The sequence below is a fragment of the Mastigoproctus giganteus genome, chromosome 7, assembly GCF_048544385.1.
Source record: "Mastigoproctus giganteus isolate SK-2022 chromosome 7, ASM4854438v1, whole genome shotgun sequence".
Lineage (NCBI taxonomy): Eukaryota > Metazoa > Arthropoda > Arachnida > Uropygi > Thelyphonidae > Mastigoproctus > Mastigoproctus giganteus.
The window spans coordinates 53,558,043-53,582,780 of record NC_143581.1 but is presented as its reverse complement, the minus strand read 5'-3'; positions in this window follow the sequence as shown (position 1 = coordinate 53,582,780).

Sequence of the window (24,738 nt, the reverse complement as noted above, 5' to 3'; positions counted from 1 at the left end):
TGCTATATGCTGGAGGTTTGCTAGTTGCAGGCCTCCTTAAAACCTCGTTGTGCTTGCGCCGGCCCTTATGCAGATTCAATTTCAATTAACAGTCTCGTTCTCAGCATAAGGAATCGATGTCATGCGTATATTTCTACCAAAAGAGATTACGTACCCTATTAGTGTGTTTCCGTTGGTTATCATTGTGCCATTTTTGGCCGCTCATGAACGAATGTCTCACTAATATTTTATCATAATCTAACGAGAAGTTTTTCATTTATTTTCGTTTTTGTGTTTGTCCTTAGCTTTTGAGCACTAGTGTAGTACGCTTGTAGATGTAAGCAACAAAAGCGAGAGAGAGAGAGAGAGAGAGAGAGAGAGAGAGAGAGAGATAAAAGTAGAAAGGAACAGAAGTAGGAAAGGCAATGGAAAGAAATTTGCATAATTTCTGAAAAACTAATTTAGAAATTTTTGATGTAATAATGAAATTGATGGTGGGTGTAATAAAGACAGTAATTCAGTCACTCAAGAAGTGGTACCAGATGCACCACGAAACGTCTAAGAATTCTCTGTATTCCCTTTAAGAGAAGACAAAATTTTTAATACTTTGATTTTCACAGTTTTTCCATAAAATTTGCCAATTAGTTGTTTTATTTCCCTTCCTTAATTTAGGAAATTTAGTTAATAGAGTAAATTGAGGAAGGGGAATGAACTAGAATGGTTAAAGAAATATTGTGGGGACTCCAGTCTGCAGATGGCCTGGTCTGTAAAGCAGGCACTAAATGAATTACAAAACTTATTAAAAAAATGAATGACAAATCTACAACTTACTCAAGGGGTTTTATCTTCTTCTGAAACCGTATAACAATTTTAGACCAATTCCGTCGATTATCTCATTTAGGTGAAATGTTTTGTAGTTCCTAAATTTACTATTATCTTGCTTTTTATGAGTATACTTTCAAGCCTTATTTTATGAGTATACTTTCAAGCCTTCTTCGCATATGTGTTAATTAGGCATTCGTTTCCACTGTTATTTTTCTCCTTTCGTGCCATGCCTTGGAAATGTCGTAGTGATCACTGTTCTCTCTCTGTATAATGCGACACGAGAAGCCAGTTCTTGATAATCTCCCCCGTAATTGTGATGCTGCGTTTCTTGGGCTGGGTCACGCATTTCGGCCATTACTGCACGGATGGCTGTGCTTTTTTAACTCATTTTCTTTTCTTTTTACAGCACTTCGTGTTTTTGTTTCTTTTTCCACTCCACTCTGTTTGTTGAACGATAATTTAATTTCTTACTGTGGTGGCGAAATTGTTGTTAACAGTGGAAATTGTTCAGTGCAATTTGCATACAACCGTTACCGAGCGCCAATTTTTGGAACTGCACAGGATACTAGATCGGGAAATTATTAAACCAATTTAACGGACGCATAGAAAAATAAGCGATAATTTACTACAATTTCTTAAAATATTGAAGAGATTCCAAGAGAAATAGAAATATATCGGTGGTTTATCTGGATAACTTAACTAAATTGCAGTGTTATTTACGATTGTGTTGGTTTATATTCCAGAAAAATTAGATTTTAAAAACGGAAGTCCTAAAGTTTTAAATATGTAAGCACTTGTGGATGTAATCTAAATAATATACTAAACATCTCCACATGGGACAGGAGCAAAGAGATACAAATTAAGAAACAAGGCGCCGTGAGGCTTATTCGAAGATGGTGTGGAAGTGGCCTCGTCTGTAAACGTAATTAATATGCTGTGACAGCGATCACTCAGGAATTCAGAGCGTGTAAAGTCAATATATTTTTAAGTAGATTTTTATTTAATAAGGACTACTGCACTTTCTGGAAAAATGATATCGACTCTTTTTGTCGAAAATTTTCCATAGTAGGAAAGTTCTGAGATAGCGATGAAAAATGAGCCGTGGGTCATGGTCGGGCTACCAGATTTTTAATATTTCTCAGGAAGCTCGTGTTCATGGCTCGGGGACTTCTAGTTTGTTATTTATATAAGGGTTTCCCAACCTGTGATCCACATAACTTATGAAATTGGTCCGCAGGACTTGGCAATAAGATAGAGCTTTTTTTTTTTTTTTTTTTATAAACTATTCCATTAACAGTGAAGGGAAATGCAACTATGCTTATAACAATCTAACACATACTACATATATTAAGTATGTAGTATGCGTTAGGTTGCACATATCATTGTATTTAAAAAATCGTTATTGATGTATTTGCCTACATGCTTTAATATTTTTGTAGTCGGCAGTCTCCACCTCAAATATAAAACTAGGTGGTGGTTTCCACCTTTAATATGAAAGTGATTTGTATCTGAAAAAGTTTGAGAAATACTTATTTAGATCACATTCACAGAATCATGTATAAGGTTATAAAACTATGAATTACTTCCAATACATGCCGATAAAACGTCCTTTTTTGTTGACGCCTTATGTTTAAGCGTCATGCTATCATTCTGGCTACCGTGACAGTGAATTTGTTACTCGCAACTGATTGGAAAGGCTTGCTTTCAAATCCCAGAGGATTATACTAAGTCCTTTTTAAGCCGAAAAGTTGAATTAGCTTAAAAAGACTTCCACTTTTTCTTTCACATCGCCAGAGACTATTCTTCGAATCTCTCTGTTTACAGTTGCTGCTCACCGACACCGCATATAGTTGCTTTGTGCCATGATTATGCCACTTGTCATGCATGTCGAATGTGGTTGCAATTTCCATTGCCACAACGAAGTAGATTACTTCCAGTCGGAACGGAAGGGATCCTTAATAAGGTCTTTTCATATGACAGCCCAGTTAATTAGTCGCTGGAGGTGGTCTACGGTAAACAAGAAGAGAGCTTCATAAAACAGTTTCAGAGTTTTTTGTGTATTCCACAAAACAAAACAGTTTCAGAGGTATTCTTTATTACTATAATGTTTTTATTTTTCCTTGCATAGGAATGAATAAAAGGTGAAACAAATTACTGTGAGATTTACGATCGATTCACGTATACTGTATATATATATTTCATTCCTGGTCATTCCCTTGTCATGCAGGCTGTTGATGTGACGACCAGTTACTACTGCAAAGAAAGATAGATACCATGGTGATCGTCATAGTAACTGGCTCCTGTAAAATTAAGATAGATGAGAATAATCCCGGTGCTCCCTAGGCATCCTATTTTGTTACACACACAAAAAAAGTTAGATACCATATTTTAGGAATTTGAGATTTTTGGAACCGAGAGATTGTCGGAAATTTTCATTCACTTGCTTTCCCAAAATCTACAGTGTAATAATCAGTGTGTGTGTGTGTGAGAGAGAGAGAGATTCTTTGTTTCCAACTTCATGTCTCAGTTAAAAGTTTTTAAGATTATATCAGAAGCAACGAACTCACCTGAGAAAAATTACTGAAGCATTCTTAAGCCAGCAAATGTGCTTCGCAAATGCAATCCTTGACGTTACTAGGCAACGCCACGAAGATCGTTGATTCAAGCTTAGACTGCCTTTTTAAAAAAAAACATTTTCGAAAAGAACTCCACTTATCGACGTTATCACGTTTTCCTTGTTATTGAGCAAGCCTATTGACTGATCACTTCGATTAGGAATTTTTTTTTCGTATTATTACAGAGGACGATGAAAAACTCGACACAATCAGTGCAGGTGAGCATGCGGATTTATTTTATTTCTTATGATGAAAGTAATATCTATTGCGTTTGGCCATTTCTTGAAGGAGCTATGAGATGCTAAGCTTAAGTCACAATTTCAGGGATGTGGGGTAGAAGTGGCAACACTGCGAGTGGAAGAATGAGAGATGCCGAAGGAAATCTTTTAGAAATCCTTTTCGCCGCTATGAATCTTACAGTCGTGCTCAACTCTTGTTCGTGGGCAAATTAATGAAGCTCTGCTGCGTGTTTTCTGGGAATAGCTTCACAATGACCATTGTAAAGAACGATTTTCAGAGGGGAAGAGGAATATTTTAAAAATTTCAAATGCTTTCTGATTCAACTAAAACCTGCCCAATAATATGCTTATGAAGGAATTAAGGCGTACCTACACCTTAATTCCTTCTCCTAGAATTTCATTATTTGAAATAATATTGCAGTTTATGAAATGATAATGATATTTGTTGAAACGATATCATATCAGTAATAAGTTATACAAACCCCACACGCATTACAATAGCGTATTTCTTCAGTTATGTTTAGTAAAGCTAGGGAAGTTAGCGAAGTTCCTGGTAACCTGCGAAAACAATTTATACATAATGTTATCATGAGCACAGAGGGCGATATCCCTCTGTGCTCACTGGCGGATATCTACTTAGTTGGAGAAGTGCTATTCTGAGTTGCAAGCGCAGATATATAGGAGATAATGTAAATGGCTAATTACTGTTAAATTCAACGGTGAATTAAAAAAAAAAGACAATTTATTCCTAATTCAGTCTCAATCAGTATAGCGGAAATGAATACCAAAATGCAAACGAGGTTGCCATTCCACAATAACATTCCTTGCTGAACAAAGACACATTTTGTCATTCCTCTAATTGAATTAGCAACCCTGAATATATTTTACGGTTTAATTGCGTTTGTTAAAGTTGTTATAGATGAAGAAGAGAAGAATTTCTGAATCTCAGTTAATTTAATGGTGCATTTGAAAGCAGTGGTCGAAGCCATGGTGCCTTGCCTTTCCAAAAAAATTGTGAAATTAAGCTATTTCACTGCAACACAACAGACCTTGGCCCTATATCATATATACATTTTAATATACATGAAAAATAAAAATTGTTCTTTTAACCTCCTTTTAGCAAAGTACAAGACGGAATTTAGTAATGAGCCCGCTTTTGACCCCAGTTTGCAATTGTAAATAAAGTAAATTTAGACAAAAAATGTTTCTTGAGTCTGTAGAAAAGTGAATTTTTTGCTAGAAAACTGAATCTGCGACTTAAGAATTTAACGCTAGCACGATTTTAAATGATGTACAGAACCTTTTGTTTCATCTATGTTATTTATTGTGATGTCAGTGTATACATTACTAGTAATATTCTATTATGTAGTGCAATAAAATTATCATTTTCTATGCAGTTTTAAAAAAAGTTCACTGCAGACTTGGAAAAAAAAAAAAAAAAAACACGGAGGAGGCTATTTGCGCTTTTTAGATGTGTATTCATTGAAAAGAAATTTCAAAACTAGGTCAGATAGCTTTAGTGAACCTATAATTTTTTAACTAACGATTATATATTAACCTACTAAAACTCATGGGACACTTAGAGTTATAAACAAAATATGTATTTATTCAAATAAATTAATAGCATTTTGGTATATGACTACAATAGTCGATGCATCAAAGAATCCCAAAATAATCAAATTGACTTCACAGGTGCCCATTTGATTTGGAGCTAATATTCTGAGAAGATACTGCTTCTCTGCTCTGTTTTTTCTCATAATATTAGCTTCAAGTCAGCTGGGCACCCAAGACGTTAGTTTCATTATTTATGGTTCTTTGATCGAATTTTATCGTTTGCTTTAATCGTATACCACAGCCTTCTTGGTGATGGTATTCGGCTAAAAATTATATTAGTAACATCACGTCGACTCATTATCTACAAGTCAGCCTAAAGTGTGAGCCACTATCACAGGAGGGAAGATAATCTCCAGGCAATAAAGGCAAAAAAAAAAAAAAAAAACCATGTTGCCAAACTATTTTGTTACATGCGTTGAAACGGCCCGTTGAAACTTTATTAACGAGGAGCTAATATAAAACAACTTGAACCATTTACCAAATAGAACGAAATTGTTGTGTTAGCATGTGGAATCTCACTGCTGGGCAAAGGCCTCCCGCGACTTTCTCCATTCATCTCTGTTCAGTGCCAGTCTTGTCCAAGTATATACTGTTCAATGGGAGTCGTACCTGGTCGCCTTTGGTAGCTCATTAAAATGTCCCATTCCCTTTCTTGATCTGTAATGAACACTTTCCAAAAACTTGTTTATTAACTTATCCGGATATGTGTATTAATCTGAGAGGGAACTAAATAATATTTAGAATGCATTCAGGGATTGATGACGCTCCTAAATGCAGTCTGTTTAATGCTCCTAAAATTTTAATGCAATATTTTCTTTATATTGCGCCAAGGGGGCCATAAGTGTATTATGTCTGTAATTGCTTGTATGCTATGATCGGTTTTGTATGTGTGTGTTGGATGAATAACCCCAATTTCCGAAAGATTAAACCATAGAACCCTCGCCCAAGACCGATTAACTCAGTCATTTAATGAAAAAAAGTCCATAAAAGTTCCTTCCGTTCTAGATGGGTCTCGAACCCAGATCCTTTGGAAAAGGGACTGAGTTCGAGTCCCGTCTAGAACCGGAGGAACGTTTATGGAATTTTTTCGTACTACTGTACCAGCTGCGAGAGCTTTAATTTAGTGCAGCCTGTTTTGGATCATAACCACCGAATGTATCTGCAATTTTTTGTTTAAAACACGAAGATTGTTTTTCTTAAAACAGTCATAATTAAGGGAAATCTCACTAATGATAACGTTGGAAATTAATTGGATTATACGAAAAACGAGATTGATATCAGCTAAATTAAAATTATTTTTAAGAATTCATGTATATATTCTTACTTTTTTAAAACAGTTTAATCAGCTCCTCCAAGAGTATGTAATTCTTGATGTTGTTGCTTAATTAAAAGAATTTCTCTTACGAATGCGTTTCGTTGTTTTATTTTATCTTATTATATGAAATTAAGAAAGTTAGAGGGCTCTGGAGGATAAAACTTTTACGTAATACAGGACGGGGATAGTAATGGTTGATGTCACGAATTGTTTCCGGGAGAGGAAATTACTTTAAAACAATTTCAAAAACGATTAACGATTTCAAAAACTGCCATCCTCGAACCCTCTCTGAAGCAGTACACTAGAATAGTTACACTATTCAAGTTAGAAGCAGTACACTAGAATAGAAAAAAAAAAGTTAAAAAAAAAAAAAAAAAAAAACCAAAAAAAAAAAAAAAGAAAAGAAAACCGTATTACGTAATTTGCGAACGTCCTTTTAACTGGTAGCAGTCACAACTCAGAGTAGTTGCTGCTTCTGTTCCATAGTTGCCAAGCTTACTATAATTATAATTCACTAGTACGTTGTTATTAAAATATTACGAGAAATGTATCACAAATATTCTAGTGTACTGCTTCAGGGTGGGTTCGAGGATGACAGTTTTTGAAATCGTTATTGTATGTATAAACTCTATTTGACATTCTTCAGTTCTACGGAATAAGAGATGGTGTTTTAATGACAAATGGCAAAGTTTTCAATTCGGCGTTTGTATAGCTCCTTACAGGCTGAAGGTATTTGCGATCCATTTTATTCTCCTGAGATCATAGCATCTAAGGACACATGGTAGATTTCCAGAAGGCTATTTATTAAGCGGATCAAACTCTATTGCGAAAACTGAATTTGTTAGCGAGCAGAAAAGGTAAAAAAAAAAAAAAAAAAACATTTTCAGTGAGTTCCAATTAGTAACAAATCGCATTGAAGCTGGTAGTTCAGTTTAAATCACACGTGATTGTGATAAATACAGTTGGACTATTTATTCTCCAGTTCTCACATATTTTCCTTAAGATGTTTCGCCCAAATACTTGTTTGTCTTGCATGAAACCTTTGGCAAGGATTCTTCAAATAAAATGGCCAAGTTAATGCAGTTCCGCTTGGAGGGAGCGCAGATTAAACCCAGAAACAGTAAAGCAAAGTTACACTAAAGAGGCGCTGGTTAAACTACTTTCATCAAATATTCAACAGTTGAGACATTCAGCTACAAAGGAAGAAAGATCGTAGATGAGCAGCGAGCAATGACGTCAGAAGCAGAAAAGAAAGAATGAGCCATACTTATGGTGATTACACAGAGCTGCGATGGCTTTATGTCTTAAATATTTTACCCGTTGCATGGCAATTCCTGCACATTGATTCCGAAAACGGATCCAGTTTTCACCATCACGTACAGATTTTTGACAAAACGCCATGTTTACTTTTATCGTTCACTTGAAGGAAATTTACGCCAATATATACTTTCTCCTGAATAATACCAAATGTAAAGACGCGGTTGGCTACTTTTTTTCAGACTTAAAAGTGTGGTATGTTACTGGCTAAATTAGTATTAGTAACGGCCGTATGGTGCAAGAAAGCCTATGGCTTATGCTGCACCAGCCAAAAAAAAAAAAAAAAAAAAAAAAAAAAATCCGAACAAAACAATGATAAAAACAAAAATTAAATAAATAAATAATAATAATTAATAAATAAATAAAAATAATGAAATGAAATTAAAAATTAAATAAAAAGGAAATTAATCTTATCATCCTATGCGCTTCCCTTACCCGAAAGTACTATCCAGATGACCTTTGAATTTCCCCAAACTGTCGGCCTCTACCACCCATGAAGGCAACTTATTCCAGTAATTTATAACTCGCTGGCTAAAATAAAACTTCCTGCAGTCCAATCTAAACATTTCCCCGCGTAACTTGAATTTATGTCCCCTAGTTCTAGCATCATTTATAATCTTGAAAATTTTGTCCTCATTCATTTTACTGATGCCTCTCAGAGCCTTAAACACCTCAATCAAATCTCCTCTAAGGTGTCTAGTTTCCAAACTCTGCAACCCACATATTCGAAGTCTTTCTTCATAAGGACGCCCTTTTGCCGATCTCACCAGGCGAGTTACCCTTCTTTGCACCCTTTCAAGAAGCTCGATGTCTTTCTTTAGGTGCGGTCTCCATACTTGAACACAGTATTCCAAGTGTGGTCTAACATAGGCCTTATATAATGGGATTATCACGTCCCTATCTCTACTTGCAAAAGTTCGATAGATCATCGATAGGACACCATGGGCCTTCCTTGCAACCTGTTTACAATGCTCAGAGAATTTCATGTCTGACCGTATCGTAACACCCAAGTCCCTTTCCTCCAGTACTGGGTTTAGTTGAACTCCACCAAGTGAATAAGTTATTTTGGGATTACTGTTTCCCAGGTGTAATACCTTACACTTTGTTGGATTAAAGCACAGCTGCCATTTTTCTGACCATTCTTGAAGTCTATCGAGGTCTCTCTGAAGAAGCTCAGCTTGACAGTGATCATTAACTACTCTACCAATTTTAACATCATCTGCAAATTTAGACATCACGCCCTCTATCCCTTCATCAATGTCGTTTATGAAAATTAAAAACAACAGTGGTCCTAATACTGATCCTTGGGGAACCCCACTTCTTACATCAACCCAATCTGAGGAATAGCCATTTATCACAACCCTCTGCCTCCTGCCCTGAAGCCATCCTTCTATCCATCTAAGGATTTTCCCAGTGATTCCAACCTGTTCCAGCTTATAAAGCAACCGCTCATGTGGGACTGAGTCAAAAGCTTTGCTGAAATCTAAATAAACAATGTCGAAATTATTCCCTAAATCCAGCTCGTGAGTGACCCTTTCGAAATAGCGAACCAGATTTGTTAAACATGATTTTCCCTTTACGAAACCATACTGAGTATCCTTGAGAATTTCAATTCGATCCAAATGATCCTGAATTCCACCCTTGATCAATGCCTCCATGATTTTCCATGAAATGCCTCCATGAAATAATTCGTTATACAGAGTTGTGACGTGTTCTTTATGCAAATGGCAGCAGAGCACGAAGTGAACATTGGATACAGAAAAGACCATGCAGAATCAGACTGATCCAGGTACCGAAAACATAGAGGGAAAGTTTGGTTTACTCGAAAAATGTCCTATTACCATAACTTTACATAAAGATGGGTTTGTCGAAGCAATTCACAAAAGCTTTAAATAAAGACGAAGACCAACGTTTTTTTTAGATATTTTTGGTAACTTCCGTGCTATTTAGTAAGCAGAACTCAAAGAAAGGCTCTCTAATAATGAAAGTGACTTCGGAAGAACAGTTCGAAAGGAAGAACTTTGAAAATAAAATGCGTTGATTGCCTTTAAGGACGTTAATAACAATTTTTTAGGAATTAAGTCCATATGCTGTCAAATAGCATGATTGTAAGAGAGTTAGGCCAAAATAAACTTAATTTCCTGTGCTGTTTCTAAGAAAATGTTAGAGCTGTTTGCGACGAATAGGAGAAACAGAATTGGAGAGAGGAACCAGGGAAGGCGGAACATTACTACAACAGCTGATTATTGTTAGAGGTTACAACTGGAGGCTCCAAAAGCAATATATAAAAGAATGGCAACAACGCGCAGCTTGCTTTCAGAATAAAGTATAAAAAGATTTCATAAAGAAAATCATGACAAATGACGATGAATATTCATTTCACATCAGTATTTTATTTATTTATTATTTATTTACTCAGCTTGAGGTGTATGATAGTGGCGCAGATAAAAACAAATAATAACATGAAATTAAAATGAACATAGCAGAATGGAATATAAACAGTAACATTGTGGCAGAGTAAGTTTGATGACCAATTAATGAAATGGTGAATTTCAAGCAGCTACCAAGTTGTTATTCCTGGAAGTCGTCTAATTCTAAAATTTGCAGGAACTGTCATTACCGAACTGACTCTGAGTTCTGCGGAGCTACAGGCTGGAGCTCATCAACTGGTAAGTTTGCTGAAAAAGAAAATGGCAGTTATATAGGTTTTATTAACACACAGTTGGTCGTTATCTGTGCTGAATCGGTTTACAAGATTTCTCGTATTGGATGAACATGCTTTGTATGCTTCTGAGCTGCTCATGGTTGGAGGATAGCGGCTCACCTCTGTTCCATGTGCAGTCTTTTAGCTGTGAGGAACAGAAATAATTTTGGAAATGTTTGGTTCGTCTATTCTTGATATTGGTCCTGCTTATGAGTAATTCCCAGTGGGAGGTTATTAAAAATGGTATAAATGATGCTTTTTTGAGTTGCAAAGGGTCATATGAGTATCCTGTTAGCCACCCATGGATTCAGCATTCGAGTATATGATGCAGAAGATCAAACTACAGACTCACGGAATGCAACCGATGCATACATCTCAGGCCATATTGCGTTGTGAGGTTTGAATAATAAACATCACTAAGGTCTTATTTTGCCTTCCAAAGGGCTTCAGGGTCTTCATCTTGGTGTTTTTAAAAATAGTGAGAGAAAGTGAGTTGTCCATACTGAGTAATTCCTAAATCGGAGTAATGGGCGACTCTGTTGGCAGGAAGGGCATTCAGAAGGACTGATGTTATGTTCGTCTGCGCGAGTAGCACAGTGGTATCGTCACCGTCCGCCCCTCAACGGGGAAAAGGCCCGGGTTCGAATCCCGTCAATGATGCGAGGAATTTTAATGGGCTTTTTTCACTCCGTGGCTGAGTTAGTCGGTCTCAGGCGTAGATAGCAAGGTTCCCCTCCCACTAGAAACTGGGAGTTTTTCGTCCAGCAAAACAGGCAAGTCGACCAGAGAACACACGCAATTTGCAGGCACAACTACGTGCTTATGTAATCAATTATGGGTAACCCTAATATAATAATTTTTTGTGGTGTTTTGTTATGGTTTTTTGTTAAGTGATCTGGATGGACTCGCTCGAATCTGACTCCAAGCTAGTGGCGTTTAGATATTTGGGACCTTAAAGGTAAAGTGCAGCCATTATCAGCCCACTACAGAATGGAAGCCTCCTCAACAATTCATGCTGAGGGAAATGGACCATAATCTGCCACGCTGGTCCATTGTGGGTTGGCAGATCGAGCGTATTCCAGCAGTCACGGGCTTGAACCCCGATCTACTTAAAGAGCGTGTGCTACTACACTCCCGCTCCTGACCACTTGGCTACGGAGGTCTTATAAAGTCCGAAAGCAAGCTTATACGGCATCAGCCAGAAAAAAAAAAAAAAAAAAAAAAATATATATATATATATATATATATACACACACACACACACACACACACAGGGTGTCTCATCAAAAATATTGGTACAAACGTTTAGGGGAGGTACGCAACATCTAAAGGAATGTGAATCGCATAGGAACCCATAACCGGAAACGTCACGGGGAAAGTAGTAGCAGAGGCACAAGAAGCAGAAATGACACAAGACAGTAATTAGTGGCAAACATTTATTTGACATAATATTAACAATGGAGTACGAGATGGGATGCATTTCATGATGTTACAACAGATGCTCGAAGGTTCAACCATGAGACGCGATGCATGCGTGACACCGACGCAGCATGGATTGGCGGACACGGTCGAACACACCTGGAGTATCTTTGACAGTAGCAGCAGCGCAGACGAGTCTCTCCACGATATCCATTTCCGGCTCCACAGGCGATTCATACACGATAGATTTGAGGGCCCCTCAGAAAGAAATCAAGGCTCGATAAATCAGGTGAGCGTGGGGGCCAGGCAACGGGTCCACCACGGCCAATCCATCGACGCCCAAAACGCCTGTTCAAATGGTCACGAACACACCTTCCATAATGGGCAGGCGCTCCGTCATGTTGAAACCAAATGTTGCGTCTCACATTTGCTGGAGCATCGTCAAGTAATCCTGGTAGAACTTGTTCAAGAAAGATCCGATATTTAGCGGAATTCATGCGGGATGGTAACAGGTATGGGCCGACTAATCAGTCACCGACCATACCTGCCCACACATTTATTGCGAAGCGCTGTTGTGCCGCATGGGGGCGCACACCGTGTGGGTTGTCGTGAGCCCACACACGAGCATTGTGCTGATTGAATAAGCCTTCCCCGAGTGAAATAAGCCTCATCCATGACCAAAACATAGGCTGGAAAATTCAAGTCTTGAACACCTTCTTGGAGAAACCACTGCGCAAAAGCCACACGTGCAGGATGATCTTGAGGGAGCAGTAACTGAACCCTTTGGAGATGAAAGGGGTGTAAGGAATCGTCGTGCCAGACACGCTGTACGCTGCAACGAGACACTCCTAAGGTAGAGAGGCAACGGCACGCGTGTTGGTAGTAGGATTATTCTGGACGGCATTCAGCACACTTTCTTCCATGGCGGAAGTTCGCGTTGAACGTGGTCTGCCCGCACTACCCCTGTTACCTCTAAATGACCCATAATCGCACAAATTTTGATGCACACGCGCAAACAAACGGTGGTCCGTTACACCGGACCACCGTTTGTTTGCGCGGCTCGTCCATTGCCCTCTGCTAATCCATACACTAGGTGCATATCGGCCAGCTCACAGTTGGCCGCCTCCGTAGCCAGGTGGGAAGGAGCAGCAGTGCGTAGCACACGCTGCTTGATTAAACCGGGGTTCGAGCCCGTCACCACCAAATACGGAGGATGCGGAAAGGTCAGGGAATGACCACCGCATATTTCCGGAGCAATATGGCCTTAATTGCTAATGCTCCTAAAAACCAAACAACAACAAGCTCACAGTTCGTATATCGATGCATGCTCTTCGTGCGGCGACTACTGCTTGAATGAGTAAACCAGAAATTTTCCCTCTCGCGAACTGATGAACAGCGCTGTCTACCGACTTACGGTGACGTTTCCGGTTATGGGTTCCTATGCGATTCACATTCCTTTAGATGTTACCTACCTCCCTAAACGTTTGTACCAATATTTTTGAGACACCCTGTATATATATAATTTTCTCATTCCTTACAATAATTTAGCCAAACCTTTACAGTTATTCAAACTACTTGCCTCCACAACATTAGGTGGTTTACTAAAGTAACCTCTAGAAGTTTCTTCTAAAGGTTACTTTGAATGCGAATTTGCACACATCTCTACCTTTACAAGAGAATGTCTGTACGACTTTCTGCACATTCCTTTTTCCAATTTAAATTTACGCTCCCTTGTGTATTTTATCTGAGAAAGGGCAAAGATGCCATCAGAATTTAGAGGTAATTTAATGCTTTTTAAAGCCTTATGCACTTCAACTAGAGAGAGAAAATCTTTATTGAAACTAAATGAATACAATGTACATATATAGATTTAATTGAAGTTGCAATTGTCCCGTCACGGCCAACGGCCAGGGGCTCACATCAGAATAGATAATAGATAATACACATGGATAATAGATAATGCTCACATCTGGATATATAATGGATAATGCACATTGTAAAATTAAAAATGTAACATGTAAACATGTCATTACACTTCCTGACATTACACAGTATTAAGTATATTTACAAGTGACATCGTACGGTTATATTTACAATAAAATTTACAATAAAAATATCTTATTTACAATTTTATTTACAATAAAAATATATAATATACATGAATGGCGCTTCTCTGTCAAACGAATTTTGTCGTGGCATAGGAGAGCTTGGCAGATGGTGTGGAGTGCGCACGAACTTGTTCTTATTCGATTCTGGGATTGGAGCGAGCTGCTAACACTTCTTTCCTGTAGGTTTTATTGCTGCAAAACCTCTGCAAGTCAGCGTCGAGGTGCTGTACTTCCGGTAGCATTTGGTTTGGAAGGAAGCGGTCTGAGATATGAAGAGTCCGATTCCTCGAGCAGAGCATTGGGGTTGACCGAAGTTCTGGCTTGGGTATTCGCCAGTAACACGAATCTCAAATGGACGGTGTTGAGATCTGAACAGTGATCATTTTAACTGTAGCTATCAGTTGTTGTATTTCCATTTAAGTAGCCAGAATTCTGCAGCGAGGATTGGTTTCTTCGTTGTAGTAGCTGCTGATGCCCACACTTCAGCAGCATAGAGGAGTGGAGAATAGATTACTGTTCTGATGAATTTCTTAATTACACCTGGCTCCTTAATATAATTTGTTGTTGTTTAGCTAGCCATCGGAGAGAGGCTGCTCTGGAAGTGAGCTTGTCAGAGCATGAGCATGAAACCGGAGTTTTGGGTCAAATACTATTCCCAAATCCGCATGTGTAGGAGTGGCAGATATTACAGTTCCATCGAGTGTTGGGGCTATTATTGTAGGGGTTGGTCTGAGAGAGAACACCATTAGTTTTGTTTTTTGTGGGTTGATCAAGAGTCCATACTGTTTGGACAAGAGTCCAAACAGTATGGACTCTTGATGAGACTATCATTAATGCTTGCTGTAGCTTCAAGGTGATTGTTGGAAGCAATACGCGTTAGAATTTTTATATCATCTACTAGGTCACCAGTGGATGCCTGGTTTCCATAAACTGCAATATACAGAACCTAAGTCTTTTTTTGGTGAGAAAGTCTTTTTTGTGCCCCTAACTAATCATTCCCTGCATCCTTTCCAACAGATCTGTGCTTCCTAAAATGAGGTTTCAAAACCTATGTACAGTATTCTAACCATTGCCTTATACAAATGGGACAATCACTGTTTTATTCCTGCTGGAAAAGTATCTGTATATCATTGACAGAATCCTATGGGCTATTCTAGCAGCTTGCTTGCACTGCCCAGAGAATTTTATGTTGTCTATGCAGTTATCACTAGATCTTTTTTATACTTCAGTACCTTGAATTTGGTACCACCCAGATGGTATGTTATTCTGTTATCACTGCTACTGAAATGCAGTGCCTTGCATATATCGCTGTTATATGTACAGCGTCTTGATTCTTTGGTGAGGGAACGGACATTTTGAAGTCGCCTGAATTGGAAATAAAGTTATATAGCGACATGAAGGGGTTCAGAGCTTCCACATGAAAGGGATGCAGTCCGAACACTTTCTTGGAGTACGCTTCTGTTTATAGTGGAATGGAAGAACTGTTCTTATGCATAACGTGGATTTGTCTTCCAGCCCGTAGTTCTTTAAAAAAAAATTGAATTTGGGATTTGTAATTCTAAATTGGTTTTCTGGTATTAATAGTTAGGGGATTGACAGTCTGTCATATGCTGCTTGATGTTCAGAAAAAGGATGTCCATTTGTCTTCTGTTGTTTGGAGTACATTGGATTCTACAAAAGGCTTCGAGGAGGTTTATGGTTGGTGCTCTGTTTTTTATGGTGGTGTGTAGGTTTCTGGGTCCATGACAGAAGCCACTGTTCATTTATATGTTTGGTGATAGCTCTCTCAAAGACTTTCATTATATTGCATTCTATGCAGATCGGTTCTATATTCCATTACTGGATTTTTGTTTTCGGAATGGGTTTTGTTTTTAGATTGAGGGTATAGTTTCAGACGAAAGAATCCTGTTGATGGTGAACAAGGATCTGTTATGAATTTTTCTTTAGAAATTTTTTATATTTCCGTTAATAAGTATAATAATTATTGCTTGTTTTATTATTTTGCATTATTATGTCACTAAATGTTCATTGTGTTAAAATTTAATAAATTCATTTTAAATTCTCATGCTTGCGTTATCACGGCCCTAGTGATTTAAGTATATTAATTGGAAGATTGAGTTTATAAGTCTGGAAACCGGAAAAATTAGTAGTTTTTCCAGTTGTGTGGAGAGGTCTCGCTTTAAGTCCAGTCTTAGCCTGGAGGAATTTCTTTAGTTGGAGCTGTAGTTAACCGATCTCAGGAGGAGGGAGTAGGGTTCCCCCTTGTGAGTTATTCCGGGATTTCCAGCCAGCATATGCAGATCGGTCTGTGAATACACACACTTGTATAGACATAATACACAATGATGCAGTATAGTCTAAGCCGCTGATGAGCCTAAAACGCAACTAGTAAACGAACATCATATGTTATCCCTCGCAGGTAACATGTGGTCATAATCACTTTTCCCTTCATTCAGTGGAAAAAAGGCCTGAGGGTTGTATGTTTCTTTCCTTACCCCCCCCCCCCCCCCCGAAACTCGGAGTTTTTCATACAGCATACCGAAACCCGACTGTAGAATAAACGAAAGTACACGTACAGACATAGTATACTGACCGCCCAAAGCCTTAGTTGCCTTGGCGCTTAACGCACATGTAGCGATCCACTGATCGCAGTGCATGAAACCACGAATGCTGCGTCCTACATGATTGTCTGGATTTTCCTGTGCACCGTACATTGTGGCAGTTTTGAGGAAGCAGCCCTTACACCTTACATTTTCCGATGCACCATGCTATAAAGCAAGAATTGCGAACGCATTGTTTGAAGAGAATAACAGTGTAACATTGCAATGGCTATCGTCAAGACCTGCTTTTCACTCTTTCTAGAAATATGCCCACAATGGGTCAAACGAAATGAACATCTTTGGGATGAACTGGAACTAAGAATTAGGGCAGGATTAAGACGGTCCCCTTCATTAGTGGAGGAGTGTGGCACATTAACACCATCTATTTCTTTGAAAACTGTCCCACGGCTTTTTGTATGGCAGATTGTAAGTAACTATAACATTACTGTGTACGATTTATTTGGTGAGTCAAGGAGTCCACTGAAAACCAGCGGTCTATGCATTTCTAGATCTTGGTTGTTTACATATAATATTATTTATTTGTATAACGTCTAACGTATAGAAGTTATGTGGTCGTAACCCTTGTTTTTATTGCATGAATAATTTGCATAATGTGCAGTTCTGTAGAGTGATAGATCAATTTCTATTGGCTACTCAGACGTTTCATGCCAGGATATCATAATCAATATCAGTATTATATCAAATATTCGCCTTCGGCGACACTATTCACAATAAAATATTCATGAAAAACATTTTTTTTTTCTGTTAATTTTGTCGAGCAGTGTATAATATGAATTAAAATTCAGAGTTTATGCGTATACAAATATATAAAAGACAAAAATGAGTTGCTCAGGCATGCATTAGTTAAGAAATAGGAAATCATTAAAGAAACTGTTTAATATGATTTAATTAATATAAATTAATTAAATTTAAATTTATATTAATATGAATTAATATAAATTTAATCATATTAAATTTATATTAATTCATATCATAAATTCATATTATGTAGCGAAATATGTTTCAGAATAATGAATATAACCCGACTTTCAGTTCAATAAGGGCATACGCAGTTATCCAGAAACTTTGTCCCCTTTTCCATTGCACATGAACCTTTGCATTTTGAGCGTGCTCCCTTTTCAAGCTTCGCTTGTGGGCAGCCTCCCCCCAACAATTGTGATTCTGCAAGCAATACTGAATTTTAACATTTGGTTGTAGGGGACGAATAGTAGTAGAAAGAAGTTAAAAACTGTCTTGATTGCAAAAAATAGAATCTGGGTGGGTTGTTTTGGATGTCTGTGAGATGTCAGTATCTGAGTAAATTTTCTGTTTATACTCGGGGATAAACACACGCTCAGAGGAGTTCACAAGATAGAGATAATACGAGAAACAGCACCATATTCAGCAGTCACGGGCTTGAACCCAGGTCATTCAAGGCACCTGTACTTATGCACCCGCGTGCATGACGAATTGGCTACGGCGGCCTCTATCATGGTGTGTTTTAAGGCCAACTTTTATGGTTACGAAATGAAAAGCAAAAATAAAAAGCTTGGGTATCAATTCTGTTCATTTGTTAAGTTTTTAGGACTACGAAAGACAATGCAAACTTTAACAGTGTTAACCGGATTAGTCCAAAATGTAAACAATGTAACACAAACAAAATGTAAAAAAATGATTGTCACCGAATTGTAAAATGTAAAAATGTTGAAGAAAGAAAAGTGTCATTGAAAAACAATACATCTAATCTTATCGTTATGTATATTCATTCATGCTGTTCAAAAGAAGAGATAAATTTATTCTGACCCTCAGATTTAAAGAATCGGAATGCCGTCAGTTGCGTAAGCTCTTCTTAGATGTTTCTTATCCTATTGTTTCTCAGGAGAATGTCCGAAGAAGTATTTATATGTGATGTGAAAAAAGATATGATGGATAAAAAAAAAAATCTTCAGTTGCAAAACACTTAGATGACATGGGTCAGGAAATAATGTCTGGCAATGTGTGAGTCATCGATTTGGGCTAGTTGTTCTTGACAATACCGAAGCTGTCACGCAAGCCAACCATTCTGAAGTTATTAATAGACCCATGATATGCCTTGTTCAGCCAGTCATCTAGAACGTTAGGGAGCTCGCTTCTGCGAAATTGAGCAATCCACCTTGCAAAATTAGGCCTATATTTTCTTACATAGGTAGATCGAACTGTGGCTGCAATTAGAAAGTTATACAATGTATAATATCAGTCTCGCTGATTTTTCTGTTGAAAAATCAGCGAGACTTATAAGAAACGAAATATTTTACTTCTAAGGTATGCCCTGTTTTCAGTCTGCCACCTCTTCTAAAGTTTTGCCTTTTGCGATATACTGGGTTTGAAATTGCCAAAAGTTGTTAGGTGACTTTATTTTAATCCAAATAAAATCTTTCCCCTTCACTTATTTAGTATTGAAAGGTCACTCCGAGCCATATAAGCTGAATATGGAGACTGCGACACTTGTGGTATGCAGTGTTTGGTCAAAATATGAATGGACAAGGATGTCACTTGCATGACATCTTAAGATCCATTTATATGGACAGGCGGTGAAGCATTCAAGAGTAGAGAGAACGTACGTTGTCTTGGTAAAAACACATTCCTCATACCATCAGATGTGCCTCCGTTTAGCCCTAAACAGTTTTTCAGGACACCACAGTAATAAGCTACATCATCAAATAACGCCTGTTACAGCATTTTTCCGGGAAAAATTTGAGCTCTGCTTCTATAATACAAGCATTGGGGTCAGAGAGGGGGGGGGGGCTATTCATGTATACAGTTAATTTTGAATTAATCGCCGTCAATTTTTGGGTCATAAAGTTCCGAATCCATTTACAGTAGTAATTCTCGAGAGTTACAACTAGTCAGCGACATCTCACCTGTTGATGAAAGAGATTTTCGCTCTCATCAACAAACAGTGATGAACGACCGCTAAGGTCATTTGAATTATAATAATAACACTAGTTTACAAATTTAACTTTGTTCACTGGGGTTTGAATTTCAATAGGTTTTACTGCCGAAATATGTTGCTGTGATTTCAAATATGATTTACATTTTTTTCTGTCACATCCAGATACATCACAATTTAAGATATAGAAAAGTATTGATTTTTACGAAAGTAAAAATCAATACTTTTATATTAAAAATCAATACGAAACTTTATTGTATTTAGTAATGACAAATTGATAGGATTACATTTTCATATATCAAAAAATACGTAAATATTAACAAGTATTAATCAGAATTCTGAAACTTTCATTAATCAGACCTTCGTCTCTTTGAAAAGAACGTTTAATCGTTTTTCTTTTATGTCCAGTGCCAGGTTTCTCTCAAACACCAGCAGTAGTCGGCCATCACGCTTGTATTCCACCTTCCCTGGTACCTCTGCTGCTCTGTTTCCTTTATGTCCCGATGGAATCTCTCCCCTTGTCCTTCGCTCATACGTGTAAGATTTTCGGGGGAAAATCAAGATGGGCATGCAAAAAGTGAATTTTGATCCTCATATTGCAACCTAAATTGCGAAGCTTTTCGAGCGTTTTGAACAATTTTCTCATAATCCTGTGATTCATGATTTCCTAGAAAGTTTTCCATTACACTTTTAAAATCAATCTAGGCTTTCCTTTCAACGTCAGTCATAGTAGTTTCAAACTGACCGTCTAAAACCAATTTTCTAATTTGGAGACCAATGAAGATACTCTCCTTAAGTTTTGCATCAAATAAACCGGGAAATTTACTGTAAAGGTACTTAAAGCAGTTGCCATCCTTATTCAGTGCTTTAACAAATTGCTTCATTATAAATAAATTTTCTGTTTATACTTCGGGACGACCAAATGGTCAGAGGAGTTCACAAAGATAGACAGAATACAAGAAACAGCACCGTATTCAGCAGTCACGGGCTTGAACCCCGCTCACTTAAGGCACATGTACTTATGCACCCGCGCGCCTGGCCACTAGGCTATGCCTAACTTGATATGTAGTGGAAGTAAAAGTATTTTATCTGGCTTCACCAAACTTTCGTGAACAATATTTTTTGACTCTGGTGTAAGATTGTGCATCCGAGGCCATTGTTTCTTTGTCCAATATAGCGCTTTAGCTCTGCTATCCCATTCACAAATAAAGCATGGCATTTTAGTGTACCCACCCTGTTGCCCCAACAACATACATAACACTTTTAAGTCTCCACATAGTTGCCATTCGTGATCTTGATATTTAATTTTCTCCAGAAGCAACTTCAGATTGTCATAAGTTTCTTTCAAGTAGACTGAATGAACAACTGGCACAGATGTGTACTTATCTCCATTGTACAAGATATACAAGAGAACACCTTTTAAACTAGTCTTAGAAGAGTCTATAAATAGTCTCCAATCACTAGGAACATATGATGGAACTCCTAAGGCACTTATTAAACCAGCGATATCACTGCAGTATACGAGAGGACCTTCTTGTGAAAAATACTGTATAAACTGCCTTTCACGATTTCTGTACCAGGAAAATGATGTACCTGGAGCAAGTAAGTTCTTCGATTGAAGTCTAGATCCCAGAATTTCAGCAGCATACTTTGGAAGACCTAAGTCCCTTACTAAATCGTTCAGTTCGACTTGCGTGAATTGCTGTGGCTTTAAAATATTTTCTGGTTGATAATATTCCCCTTCACTAACCTCTTTAGCTTCTGCTTCGGTGGAAGAAGATGTGGACTCCAAAGTTTCTGGTGGAGGTTTTACAGGCAGATCAGGTCCATGCGGAACCGGTCTTGTGGCTGACGGTAGATCTGGATATTTGATGTCCTTTTAATTTTTGAATTGTAACCTTTAACGTCATATACACAAAAGTAACATTCGGCTTGGCTTACTGGCTCGCGCCACACCATAGGAATAGCAAATGGCAAGCACAGCTTTTTTCCTTGACTCCATTTCTAAGATGTTCGACACATGTTTGGCATACTTTATGCCAGTGTTTCTCAATCTTTTTACTCTCGTGGCACATTTTCCAAAGAAGAAAAATTTCGCGGCACACCTACGTAGTCATAGAAGAAGAAATTTCTAAATTTCGCGGCACACTTGGAAAATTTTGCGGCACACTAATGTGACGCGGCACACCCTTTGAGAAACACTGCTTTATGCCATGCCCACGATTTATCCTGATTGCCTAGTTTTATGTCAAAGTATGCATAATACGATTTTTTTTACAAAATCGGTAATATTTCGCCTCTGCGTTACAGAAACAAAACAACCACATATGTAACCAAATATGTCGGGACTGTTTATGCACTTTCTGGTTGCCATACTAAAAGAAAACTTACACACAATGAGAGCTCACGACGGTTTTTACAGGAGTACTGTGACCGCATAAGGGATGTGCCACTTATATAGGCTCTGTGGTTGAGTGGACTGTACAAACAAGTGAGTGCATGCTCAGACAAGTTGAACCCGTAACTACACACAGGAGTCTCCTAGACTTCACTCGAAGATAATAAAAATTCTGGAAATCACAGATGGGCCGGAAGAGCGGGATGGGGGCCGTCTACCTTCCTGTGTCAAGGTCGGCTACCTTGCAGTGTGTGTAATTACAGGTTAAACATGCACAATCTATTGTATTTGAAATATTCGACACTGGTTACGAATATAGGGGTATAAAACTTGTAAATCATTGCAGAAACTATAGTTATGTACACATTTGCGTATAATACCTAGGTAATATTTTGTTAATGAATTGTGAAAAATCTTTACGTGATAGAAACAAACGGACTTCGGTTTAGTAATCAGTAAACATGCAGAAATAACTGCCACATATTTTTACTCAAACTCCAGATACACTGTAAACAGTGTAATAAATCACTGCTGATCAGAGTATATTTAATGCACTCACACTGAATAAGTAGCAAATAATATCCGCACTCAATTCGCGCATTACTCTTTGGCTGCAATTTAGTTCATGTTATTACAATAATAAAGATCATGTCCGCATTACGGACATCATCAAATCGTTTCGTTATGGTGAACCACAACCAATAACACTTATCTACGATAGGTATATGTAATGGAAATACATAAGAGAAATTTAATATGATATGGTATGTAGTTATAAACAAATCATGTGTGTCACCTCGAATGGAACAGCGCATTTTGTCATCTTATCTAACAGTTTACAAATGTGAATCTGGCTGTAATTTCATGCTGAAAGCTATTTTAGTCGAACATTTCAAAACATTATTTAGATATATTTTCAGTATTCTAAGTCTCTAATTGTATATACGAGTTTTCGACACAGAATTGGTTAAAATAATTGCGAGTCTACCCATATTACTAGAAATCGATCGAAATCAGTATTTAGCGTTTTGCATCTCAAAAAAGAAAAAAAAAAAAAAAAAAAAAAGAAAGAAAAAAAGCTATTTCTTTTTCTTCGAACAGCTAATGTCATTTTGACCCTTTTCCATCGAGCTGCACGCCTACAGTTAATTTTCTAGTATTGTTGCCCGACTCCTTTCAGTTATATTGATTTTTGTGTGTGTGCCACCTTTCGTCCAAACCCAAACGTATCTCTTGACAACTTCTGCGTCGAACGACAGAAGCCGCATATAGGATATTCCATTTTAATTCCCCAGAAGCTTTATATGTTGATCCGCGTCCCTTGCAGCGTTAAACAGCTGATATGGCTACAAAGTAATCTGTTTATTAGCATTCCGAATGTGTCGGCATGGTAGCTTGGAGGTTTATTGGATTTCGTTAGGCACTTCTCTGCTTTGTCTACAAAGAAAGTTCAAGTTTAAGCAAAATTAAACGTCACTTTTAATTAAAGCGGTTGGCAGTATGTGTTAGGGAATGTACAAAGATGGTTATAAAGTCCTGCATTTGCTTCAGGAACGAGTATCTCAACCTCTACAACTGAGGTAGAATTTGTATACGAACCTCAGCGGAAATTTAATTAGAATAAAGAATATATGTAAGAAAAAAAAGTGGCCGTCAGGTGGCACTGAACGAGTCCAAGTATTTAAATACTGTGTTTTTCTCCTTATTCTAAAAGAATCAAGATGTCTGATGAGTGCACACCAAAATATCCACGGAAGTGATGGCTGCAAGATGTCAAATGGTATCCTTGAACAAACATTGATTCTTTACCAACAGGTTTCCGGAGAATTACGGTGGCGAGACGTCTTACTTGACAAGTGTTGGCGATTTTGGTACATGCGCAGTATTTGACAGATTTGATCTTTTCAAATTTCTAGACAGTAGATTCTCGGAATTCAAACTGGTATAGTAGTTCGATATATTTTATGGCGTCATTATGTAGAGGTAGTGCTGCAGTTGTTGGCTGCTGATACGATTGGAAGCTGAAAGTAAATTTACCTGTGTCTATTGATCTATGATATAATACGCTCTCTGCATACGCTTCATTTGGAAAATTCCTTCTTGAAATAAAAGGAGAGTGTAAACAGTAAGAATGACTCTTGGAAACCAAGGAGTGAAATTGTTTTCGAGAGTTTCTTTTTATGTTTATTCTCTCTTGAAATAATGGAAAATCGATCGAAACATTTGGAATGTGTGCAGCTGGAATCCAGTCTTAAACCATCCTCTTTCCGTTAAGTTTCACTCGAAATGACCTAAAAAAAAAAAAAAAAAAAACACTTAATCACTAGCAGAAGGAGTGAGTCAACTTCTGATTGTACTAATTCCAATAATTGTAGGGAAAAAAAAAATACACTCGGAGGAAAAGAAACTTGTTTTGGCTTTTCGATGACATTTAATAAGAGCTTTGGACAAAGGAAGGAAAATGTGAAAGGAACTCTATGATTTATGTACTGTGATTAAACGTGGTATCAGTTGTCCTTTAATTTAATATTATGATTTTGGTGATTTATTAGTAGACATGGTTGGAGGCGATTAGTTTTAGAGAAATTTAGTATCAAAATCAAATTAACTGTCTACCATTCAAGCAGTGACCGAGACCAGGGAGGTAATACAAATTTGAATTAAGGTTGGTTTTCA